The sequence below is a fragment of the Panulirus ornatus genome, chromosome 46 (assembly GCF_036320965.1).
Source record: "Panulirus ornatus isolate Po-2019 chromosome 46, ASM3632096v1, whole genome shotgun sequence".
Classification (NCBI taxonomy): Eukaryota; Metazoa; Arthropoda; class Malacostraca; order Decapoda; family Palinuridae; genus Panulirus; species Panulirus ornatus.
Window position 1 is genome coordinate 23,671,917 of NC_092269.1, and position 12,337 is coordinate 23,684,253.

Below are 12,337 nucleotides of genomic sequence, written 5' to 3' on the forward strand. Positions count from 1 at the left end.
ACACACACACACACACACACACACATACACGCACACACATACGTAGACAGAGAGAGAAAAAGAGAGAGAGAGAGAGAGAGAGAGAGAGAGAGAGAGAGAGAGAGAGAGAGAGAGAGAGAGAGAGAGAGAGAGAGAGAGAGACTGCCCGGCAATGAAGTTTGTGTGAGTAGGGCCGCGACAGTGATATTGATTTGCTCCACCTAAAATAATGTTGGTGTCCGGCAGTGAAGTTGGCGCCCTCTAGCGAGCGTGATGTGCCAACATGCCCATAAGTGCGCCTCAATAGCAGTTTAGCTGTTGTGAAAAGTGAGAGTTCTGTTGTGCTCTCCACTTACGCACTGAGTTTTGGTTGTTTTCACCTTTTCTAAACCTACTTTGGTTGGAAATACTCACCTTACAGCGACAAAATAGCTTCTATAGTTGCACTGTACTTAAGAACTAAGCTACTTAAGGAAATTTTCATTATTACCGGTGTGAGCTTGAGGTCAGTAAAGCGATGTTTGATTAAATGTATTGATAGCTGTGGCACCGGTACAGCGACCCATATGGAACACCCTGGGAAAGCTAGACAAAAGTCTCTCTGCACTCTGAATGTTCTTGAACGTCAAGTGGATACAGATCTAGGCTAACTGCAACAGAATTAAACGGAAAAAAGTCCTAGAATGCTCAGTGATGTGTTGCAGAGACAGTGTAGAGCCATTTACACAAGAACTTTAAGTATCGGAGCTGCAGGCTGCATCCCAAACCTCTTGTAACCCGTACGCAGTGGAAGAAAAGAGTCGATTTTTGAAGGAAATATATGATATGGGATAAGACTTAGTACAGAACTGATTTATGCAGTGATGAGTCCACCTTTTCTATACCACATTATGGTATAGTATTGTTTCAGTTATCATGGTGTTAAGGACCTTATGATAGTGGTGCCAGAAATGGAATTATTAACAAACATAGTTGCCACATGGTACTATGTGACCATCTTCCAGGGTCGTTCAAACAGTTCAAGGCCGAAGAGTTCATGCAGGATGTGGCTCCTGACACACTACCAGACTAGTCCACATGACTGCGGTGGAAGTTGTCGGTGACTGGCCAGGGAATTTACCGGCTTTGAATCCTAAGAAGAACTTGTGGGCGCTAATGAAAATGATGTTATGTAAAAAGGGCGACCATTTCTGAAATTTGAGCGATGGAATTGAAGTCGGTTCATATCATTGATGATTCAATTTCTGGTAATCTAAAGATATGTATAAATTGAAAAGAAAATCCAGTAAAGTCTACTTGTTGGATACACTGATTGCCTGGTTTTATTACATGTTTAACCTTGATGATTGTCCCGCATCCACCTCGCACCAACTTTATTACAGGAGTGGTGGGAGTATGTGATAGAGTGTAAGAAAGTATACTCTAGATTAATATGGGTAAAACTGAAAGTGGATGGAGAGAGATGGGTGATTATTGGTGCATATACACCTGGGCATGAGAAGAAAGATCATGAGAGGCAAATGTTTTGGGAACAGCTGAGTGAGTGTGTTAGTACTTTTCATGCACGAGACCGGGTTCTAGTGATGGGTGATTTGAATGCAAAGGTAAGTAATGTGGCAGTTGAGGGAATAATTGGTGTACATGGGTGTTCAGTGTTGTAAATGGAAATGGTGAAGAGCTTTTAGATTTATGTGCTGAAAAAGGACTGGTGATTGGGATTACCTTTTTTAAAAAGAGAGATATACATAAGTATACTTATGTAAGTAGGAGAGAGTTATTGGAATAGGTGTTAATTGATAGGCGCGCGAAAGAGAGACTTTTGAATGTTAAAATGAGCTGCGAGGTGCAACTGGAGGGATGTCTGATCATCATCTTGTGGAGACGAAGGTGAAGATTTGTAGAGGTTTTCAGAAACGAATAGAAAATGTTTGGGTGAAAAGAGTGGTGAGAGTAGGTGAGCTTGGGAAGGAGATTTGTGTGAGGAAGTACCAGGAGAGACTGAGTACAGAATGGAAAAAGGTGAGAACAAAGGAAGTAAGGGGAGTGGGGGAGGAATGGGATGTATTTAGGGAAGCAGTGATGGCTTGCGCAAAAGATGCTTGTGGCATGAGAAGCGTGGGAGGTGGGCAAATTAGAAAGGATAGTGAGTGGTGGGATGAAGTAAGATTATTAGTGAAAGAGAAGAGAGAGGAATTTGGACGATTTTTGCAGGGAAATAATGCAAATGAGTGAGAAATGTACAAAACAAAGAGGCAGGAGGTCAAGAGAAAGGTGCAAGAGGTGAAAAAGAGGGCAAATAAGAGTTGGGGTGACAGGGTATCATTAAATATCAGAGAATAAAAAAAGATGTTTTGGAAGGAGGTAAATAAAGTGCGTAAGACTGAAGGGGGATGATGGGGAGGTGATAACAAGTAGTGGTGATGTGAGAAGGAGATGGAGTGAGTATTTTGAAGGTTTGTTGAATATGTTTGATGATAGAGTGGCAGATATATGGTGTTTTGGTCGAGGTGGTGTGCAAAGTGAGAAGGTCAGAGAAAATGATTTGGTAAACAGAAAAGAGGTAGTAAAAGCTTTGCGGAAGATGATAGCCAGCAAGGCAGCGGGTTTGGATGGTATTGCAGTGCGGGTGACGGCATTGTTAACTGATTGGTAAAGTTGTTTAATGTACGTAAGACTCATGGTGAGGTGTCTGAGGATTGGCGGAATGCTTGCATAGTGCTTTACTACAAAGGTATAAGTTTGTTGAGTATATTATATTATCATGGGTGGGTATTATATGGGTGGCAATTATATGGGTGGGTATTGATTGAGAAGGTGAGGGCATGTACAGAGCATCAGATTGGGGAAGAGCAGGGTGGTTTCAGAAGTGGTAGAGGATGTGTGGATCAGGTGTTTGCTTTGAAAAATGTATGTGAGAAGTACTTAGAAAAGCAAATGGATTTGTATGTAGCATTTATGGATCTGGAGAAGGTATATGATAAAGTGGAAGGTATTAAGAGTATATGGTGTGGGAGGCAAGTTATTGGAAGCGGTGAAAAGTTTTTATCGTGGATGTAAGGCATGTGTATGTGTAGGAAGAGAGGAAAGTGATTGGTTCTCAGTGAATGTTGGTTTGCGGCAGGAGTGTGTGATGTCTCCATGGCTGTTTAATCTGTTAATGGATGGGGATGTTAGGGAGGTGAATGCAAGAGTTTTGGTAAGAGAGGCAAGTATGTTGTATGTTGTGGATGAGAGAGCTTGGGAAGTGAGTCAGTTGCTGTTCACTGATGATACAGCGCTGGTGGCTGATTCATGTGAGAAACTGCAGAAGCTGGTGACTGAGTTTGGTAAAGTGTGTGAAAGAAGAAAGCTGAGAGTAAATGTGAATAAGAGTAAGGTTATTAGGTACAGTATGGTTGAGGTTCAATTCAATTGGGAGGTAAGTTTGAATGGAGAAAAGCTGGAGGAAGTGAAGCATTTTAGATACCTGGGAGTGGATTTGCCACGGATGGAACCATGGAAGCGGAAGTGAATCATAGGGTGGGGGAGGGGGCGAAAATTTTGGGAGCCTTGGACAATGTGTGGAAGTCGAGAACATTATCTCGGAAAGCAAAAATGGGTATGATTGAAGGAATAGTGGTTCCAACAATGCTGTATGGTTGCGAGGCGTGGGCTATGGATAGAGTTGTGCGGAGAAGGGTGGATGTGCAGGAAATGAGATGTTTGAGGACAATATGTGGTGTGAGGTGGTTTGATCGAGTAAGTAATAAATGGGTAAGAGAGATGTGTGGTAATAAAAAGAGTTTGGTTGAGAGAGAAGAAGAGGGTGTTTTAAAATGGTTTAGTCACATGAAGAGAATGAGTGAGGAAAGATTGACCAAGAGGTTATATGTGTCAGAGTTAGAAGGAACGAGGAGAAGTGGGAGACCAAATTGGAGGTGGAAAGATGGAGTGAAAAAGATTTAGAGTGATCGGAGCCTGAACATACAATAGAGTGAAAGGCGTGCAAGGAAGAGAGTGAATTAGAACGATGTGGTATATAAATATATATATATATATATATATATATATATATATATATATATATATATATATATATATATATATATATATATATATATATATATTTTTTTTTTTTTTTTTTATACTTTGTCGCTGTCTCCCGCGTTTGCGAGGTAGCGCAAGGAAACAGACGAAAGAAATGGCCCAACCCCCCCCAAACACATGTACATACACACGTCCACACACGAAAATATACATACCTACACAGCTTTCCATGGTTTACCCCGGACGCTTCACATGCCTTGATTCAATCCACTAACAGCACGTCAACCCCTGTATACCACATCGCTCCAATTCACTCTATTCCTTGCCCTCCTTTCACCCTCCTGCATGTTCAAGCCCCGATCACACAAAATCCTTTTCACTCCATCTTTCCACCTCCAATTTGGTCTCCCTCTTCTCCTCGTTCCCTCCACCTCCGACACATATATCCTCTTGGTCAATCTTTCCTCACTCATTCTCTCCATGTGCCCAAACCATTTCAAAACACCCTCTTCTGCTCTCTCAACCACGCTCTTTTTATTTCCACACATCTCTCTTACCCTTACGTTACTTACTCGATCAAACCACCTTACACCACACATTGTCCTCAAACATCTCATTTCCAGCACATCCATCCTCCTGCGCACAACTCTATCCATAGCCCACGCCTCGCAACCATACAACATTGTTGGAACTACTATTCCTTCAAACATACCCATTTTTGCTTTCCGGGATAATGTTCTCGACTTCCACACATTTTTCAAGGCTCCCAAAATTTTCGCCCCCTCCCCCACCCTATGATCCACTTCCGCTTCCATGGTTCCATCCGCTGACAGATCCACTCCCAGATATCTAAAACACTTCACTTCCTCCAGTTTTTCTCCATTCAAACTCACCTCCCAATTGACTTGACCCTCAACCCTACTGTACCTAATAACCTTGCTCTTATTCACATTTACTCTTAACTTTCTTCTTCCACACACTTTACCAAACTCCGTCACCAGCTTCTGCAGTTTCTCACATGAATCAGCCACCAGCGCTGTATCATCAGCGAACAACAACTGACTCACTTCCCAAGCTCTCTCATCCCCAACAGACTTCATACTTGCCCCTCTTTCCAAGACTCTTGCATTTACCTCCCTAACAACCCCATCCATAAACAAATTAAACAACCATGGAGACATCACACACCCCTGCCGCAAACCTACATTCACTGAGAACCAATCACTTTCCTCTCTTCCTACACGTACACATGCCTTACATCCTCGATAAAAACTTTTCACTGCTTCTAACAACTTGCCTCCCACACCATATATTCTTAATACCTTCCACAGAGCATCTCTATCAACTCTATCATATGCCTTCTCCAGATCCATAAATGCTACATACAAATCCATTTGCTTTTCTAAGTATTTCTCGCATACATTCTTCAAAGCAAACACCTGATCCACACATCCTCTACCACTTCTGAAACCACACTGCTCTTCCCCAATCTGATGCTCTGTACATGCCTTCACCCTCTCAATCAATACTCTCCCATATAATTTACCAGGAATACTCAACAAACTTATACCTCTGTAATTTGAGCACTCACTCTTATCCCCTTTGCCTTTGTACAATGGCACTATGCACGCATTCCGCCAATCCTCAGGCACCTCACCATGAGTCATACATACATTAAATAACCTTACCAACCAGTCAACAATACAGTCACCCCCTTTTTTAATAAATTCCACTGCAATACCATCCAAACCTGCTGCCTTGCCGGCTTTCATCTTCCGCAAAGCTTTTACTACCTCTTCTCTGTTTACCAAATCATTTTCCCTAACCCTCTCACTTTGCACACCACCTCGACCCAAACACCCTATATCTGCCACTCTGTCATCAGACACATTCAACAAACCTTCAAATATATATATATATATATATATATATATATATATATATATATATATATATATATATATATATATATATATATATACATAGCTCACTTACTCTCACCACTCTCCTCACCCCAACGTTCTCTCTCCTTTTCTGAAAACCTCCACCAATCTTCACCTTCGCCTCCACAAGATAATGATCAGACATCCCTCCAGTTGCACCTCTCAGCACATTAACATCCAAAATTTTCACTTTCGCGCGCCGATCAATTAACACGTGATGCAATAACGCTCTCTGTCCATCTCTCGTACTTATTACGTATACTTAGGCCTATCTCTCTTTTTAAACCAGGTATTACCAATCACCAGACCTTTTTCAGGACAAAAATCTACAAGCTCTTCACCATTTCCGTTTACAACACTGAACACCCCATGTACACCAATTATTCCCTCAACTGCCATATTCCTCACCTTTGCATTCAAATCACTCATCACTATAACCCGGTCTCGTGAATCAAAACTACTAACACACTCATTCAGCTGCTCCCAAAACCCTTGCCTCCCATGATCTTTCTTCTCATGCCCAGGTGCATATGCACCAATAATCACCCATCTCTCTATATAAACTTTCAGTTTTACCCATATCAGTCTAGAGTTTACTTTCTTACACTCTATCACATACTCCCATATATATATATATATATATATATATATATATATATATATATATATATATATATATATATATATATATATATATATATATATATATATATATATATATATATATATATATGTATATATATATATATATATATATATATATATATATATATATATATATATATATATATATATATATATATATATATATATATATATATATATATATGTATATATATATATATTATTATTATCATTATTATCACTATTTTGCTTTGTCGCTGTCTCCTGCGTTTGCGAGGTAGCGCAAGGAAACAGACGAAAGAAATTGCCCAACCCACCCCCATACACATGTATATATATACACGTCCACACACACAAATATACATACCCATACATCTCAATGTACACATATATATACACACACAGACATATACATATATAAATATGCACACAATTCACACTGCCTGCCTTTATTCATTCCCATCGCCACACATGGAATAACATCCCCCTCCCCCTTATGTGTGCGAGGTAGCGCTAGGAAAAGACAACAAAGGCCCCATTCATTCATACTCAGTCTCTAGCTGTCATGTAATAATGGTCGAAACCACAGCTCCCTTTCCACATCCAGGCCCCAGAGAACTTTCCATGGTTTACCCCAGACGCTTCACATGCCTTGATTCAATCAATTAACAACATGTCGACCCCGGTATACCACATCGATCAAAATCACTCTATTCCTTGCCCGCCTTTCACCCTCCTGCATGTTCAGGCCCCGATCACTCAAATCTTTTTCACTCCATCTTTCCACCTCCAATTTGGTCTCCCTCTTCTCCTCGTTCCCTCCACCTCCCATATATATATACTCTTGGTCAATCTTTCCACACTCATTCTCTTCATGTGCCCAAACCATTTCAAAACACCCTCTTCTGCTCTCTCAACCACGCTCCTCTTATTTCCACACATCTCTCTTACCCATACATTACTTACTCGATCAAACCACCTCACACCACATATTGGCCTCAAACATCTCACTTCCAGCACATCCACCCTCCTGCGCACAACTCTATCCATAGCCCACGCCTCGCAACCATTCAACATTGTTGGAACCACTATTCCTTCAACCACTGCCATTTTGGCCTTCGGAGATAATGTTCTCAACTTCCACACATTCTTCAAGGCTCCCTGGATTTTCGCCCCCTCCCCCACCATATAATTCACTTCCGCTTCCATGGTTCCATCCGCTGCCAGATCTACTCCCAGATATTTAAAACACTTTACTCCCTCCATTTTTTTTCCATTCAAACTTGCCTACCAATTGACTTGACCCTCAACCCTACTGTACCTAATAACCTTGCTCTTATTCACATTTACTCTTAACTTTCTTCTTTTACACACTTTACCAAACTCAGTCACCAGCTTCTGCAGTTTCTCACATGAATCAGCTGCCAGCACTGTATCATCAGCGAACAACAACTGACTCACTTCCAAAGCTCTCTCATACCCAATAGACTGTATACTTGCCCCTCTCTCTAAACTCTTCCATTGACCTCCCTGACAACCCCATCCATAAACAAATTAAACATCCGTGGAGACATCACACACCTCTGCCGCAAACCTACATTCACTGAGAACCAATCACTTTCCTCTCTTCCTACACGTACACATGCCTTACATCCTCGATAAATACTTTTTACTGCTTCTAACAACTTGCCTCCCACAGTATATATTCTTAGTACCTTCCGCACAGCATCTCTATCAACTCTATCATATGCCTTCTCCAGATTCTTAAATGCTACATACAAATCCATTTGCTTTTCGAAGTATTTCTCACATACATTCTTCAAAGCAAACACCTGATCCACATATCCTCTACCACTTCAGAAACCACACTGCTTTTCCCCAATCTGATGCTCTGTACATGCCTTGACCCTCTCAATCAATACCCACACATATAATTTACCAGGAACACTCAACAAACTTATACCTCTGTAATTAGAGCACTCACTCTTATCCCCTTTGTCTTTATACAATTTCACTAATCACGCATTCCGCCAATCTTCAGGAACCTCACCATGAAACATAGATACATCAAATAACCTTACCAACCAGTCAACAATTAAAGTCACTCCCTTTTTTGATAAATTCCACTGCAATACCATCCAAACCTGCTGCCTTGCCGGCTTTCATCTTCCGCAAATCTTTTACTACCTCTTCTCTGTTTACCATATATATATATGTATATATATATATATATATATATATATATATATATATATATATATATATATATATATATATATATATATATATATATATATATATATATATATATATATATATATAAATATATATATATATATATATATATATATATATATATATATATATATATATATATATATATATATATATATATATATATATATATATATATACATATATATATATATACATATATATACATATATATACATATATATACATATATATATATATACATATATATATATATATATATATATATATATATATATATATAAATATATATATATATATATATATATATATATATATATATATATATATATATATATATATATATATATATATATATATATATACATATATATATATATATATATATACACATATATATATATATATATATATATATATATATATATATATATATATATATACATATATATATATATATATATATATATATATATATATATATATATATATATATATATATATATATATATATATTTTTTTTTTTTTTCTTTGTCGCTGTCTCCCACGTTTGCGAGGTAGCGCAAGGAAACAGACGAAAGAAATGGCCCAACCCACCCCCATACACATGTATATACATACGTCCACACACGCAAATATACATACCTACACAGCTTTCCATGGTTTACCCCAAACGCTTTACATGCCCTGATTCAATCCACTGACAGCACGTCAACCCCTGTATACCACATCGCTCCAATTCACTCTATTCCTTGCCCTCCTTTCACCCTCCTGCATGTTCAGGCCCCGATCATACAAAATCTTTTTCACTCCATCTTTCCACCTCCAATTTGGTCTCCCTCTTCTCCTCGTTCCCTCCACCTCCGACACATATATCCTCTTGGTCAATCTTTCCTCACTCATTCTCTCCATGTCCCCAAACCATTTCAAAACACCCTCTTCTGCTCTCTCAACCACGCTCTTTTTATTTCCACACATCTCTCTTACCCTTACGTTACTTACTCGATCAAACCACCTCACACCACACATTGTCCTCAAACATCTCATTTCCAGCACATCCATCCTCCTGCGCACAACTCTATCCATAGCCCACGCCTCGCAACCATACAACATTGTTGGAACCACTATTCTTTAAAACATACCTATTTTTGCTTTCCGAGATAATGTTCTCGACTTCCACACATTTTTCAAGGCTCCCAAAATTTTCGCCCCCTCCCCCACCCTATGATCCACTTCCGCTGCCATGGTTCCATCCGCTGACAGATCCACTCCCAGATATCTAAAACACTTCACTTCCTCCAGTTTTTCTCCATTCAAACTCACCTCCCAATTGACTTGACCCTCAACCCTACTGTACCTAATAACCTTGCTCTTATTCACATTTACTCTTAACTTTCTTCTTCCACACACTTTACCAAACTCAGTCACCAGCTTCTGCAGTTTCTCACATGAATCAGCCACCAGCGCTGTATCATCAGCGAACAACAACTGACTCACTTCCCAAGCTCTCTCATCCCCAACAGACTTCATACTTGCCCCTCTTTCCAGGACTCTTGCATTTACCTCCCTAACAACCCCATCCATAAACAAATTAAACAACCATGGAGACATCACACACCCCTGCCGCAAACCTACATTCACTGAGAACCAATCACTTTCCTCTCTTCCTACACGTACACATGTCTTACATCCTCGATAAAAACTTTTCACTGCTTCTCACAACTTGCCTCCCACACCATATATTCTTAATACCTTCCACTGAGCATCTCTATCAGCTCTATCATATGCCTTCTCCAGATCTATAAATGCTACATACAAATCCATTTGCTTTTCTAAGTATTTCTCACATACATTCTTCAAAGCAAACACCTGATCCACACATCCTCTACCACTTCTGAAACCGCACTGCTCTTCCCCAATCTGATGCTCTGTACATGCCTTCACCCTCTCAATCAATACCCTCCCATATAATTTACCAGGAATACTCAACAAACTTATACCTCTGTAATTTGAGCACTCACTCTTATCCCCTTTGCCTTTGTACAATGGCACTATGCACGCATATATATATATATATATATATATATATATATATATATATATATATATATATATATATATATATATATATATATATATATATATATATATATATATATATATATATATATATATGTATATATATATATATGTAAATAAGGGGAGAAATGTTTGGAAATTTTCGTTTGCTTGCCAAAAACAAAGAACATCATGTGCATACCTATATCAAACTGCATTAGAAGGTAAGATATCCTTTAGCAATTTTTTTTCAAAAAACTCCATATAAAGATTACTTACTATAGGTGAAAGAGGGTTACCCATTGCCATACCAAATTTTTAAGGATAATAATCTCCGTTGAATTGAAATATCAGTCTTTCATACACAATTTTATCAGTTCAATGAAAACAGACTTTGAAACAGGTAAATGAATATCATCCAAGACATGAAATACATACTTCAAAAGGCCATCAATTGTACCTATTGTGAAAAGTGAGGAAACATCAAAGCTAACAAGTTTGAAATCAAAATCAATAATGATACTGTTAAGCTTGCTAACTAAATCCCCTTACTTAATTTAGTGCCTTTCATCAAATTTATCTTAGAAAATGAAAATGATGGTGTGTCGCCATTTTTAGATTGCCTGATCCATTGGCAAGCAAACAAGCTTAAGTTTAGCATATACAGAAAACCTACCAATGTATTACTCATCTCAACATGACAGAGTTAGATTATCATCATTTCAATCTATTTTCCTTAGGCCATTACGTATTTGCAGTCCAGAGTGTATTGATGATAAGTTAGTGAGGATATATTCTATTGGATCTAAGTTAAAGTACCCTGGATCTTTCATTGATAAATCCCTTAAGTTAGCAAAAAAATCATTCTATAAAGTTGAGCCCAAACCTCCCATTGACACCAAGAATCTTTTAGTTCTCCCTTTGAATGATAATTTTACTTTACTTCCCATGTTGCTTAAATCCTTTAATGTAAATATTGCCTTCAGCGACAAAAATACTACAAAGAATATCTTAATGAGGAACTCACCGGAACATTCTCCTGGATGCATCTACAAAATGCAATGTAGAAATTTTGATAAGTTTTATGTTGGGCAGAATGGCAAGAATTTTTCTCTTAGACTTAAGCATCATAGATATAGTATAATAAAGGGTCAAGAATCAAATGCCTTGTTTAATCACGTTAAAAACTATGATCATTTTATTGACTGGAGTAATGACACTTTAGCTGTTAACTCTAACTCCAGTACCACGAGAAACATCATTGAATCTTCTAGTATTAAATACACAAAGAATTATACTCTTAATATCAGTGATGGTCTATATAAATTAGATAACTTTATTGTTGATAAAATTTGTAAACAATTCACCTTTTCCACATAATAGTTTATGATACTCTCGCTGTCTGTCTTGGACAATTGCATGTTTACTAAATGGCGTCCTAGCTACATCACTTCGTTGTATATCAACTGACT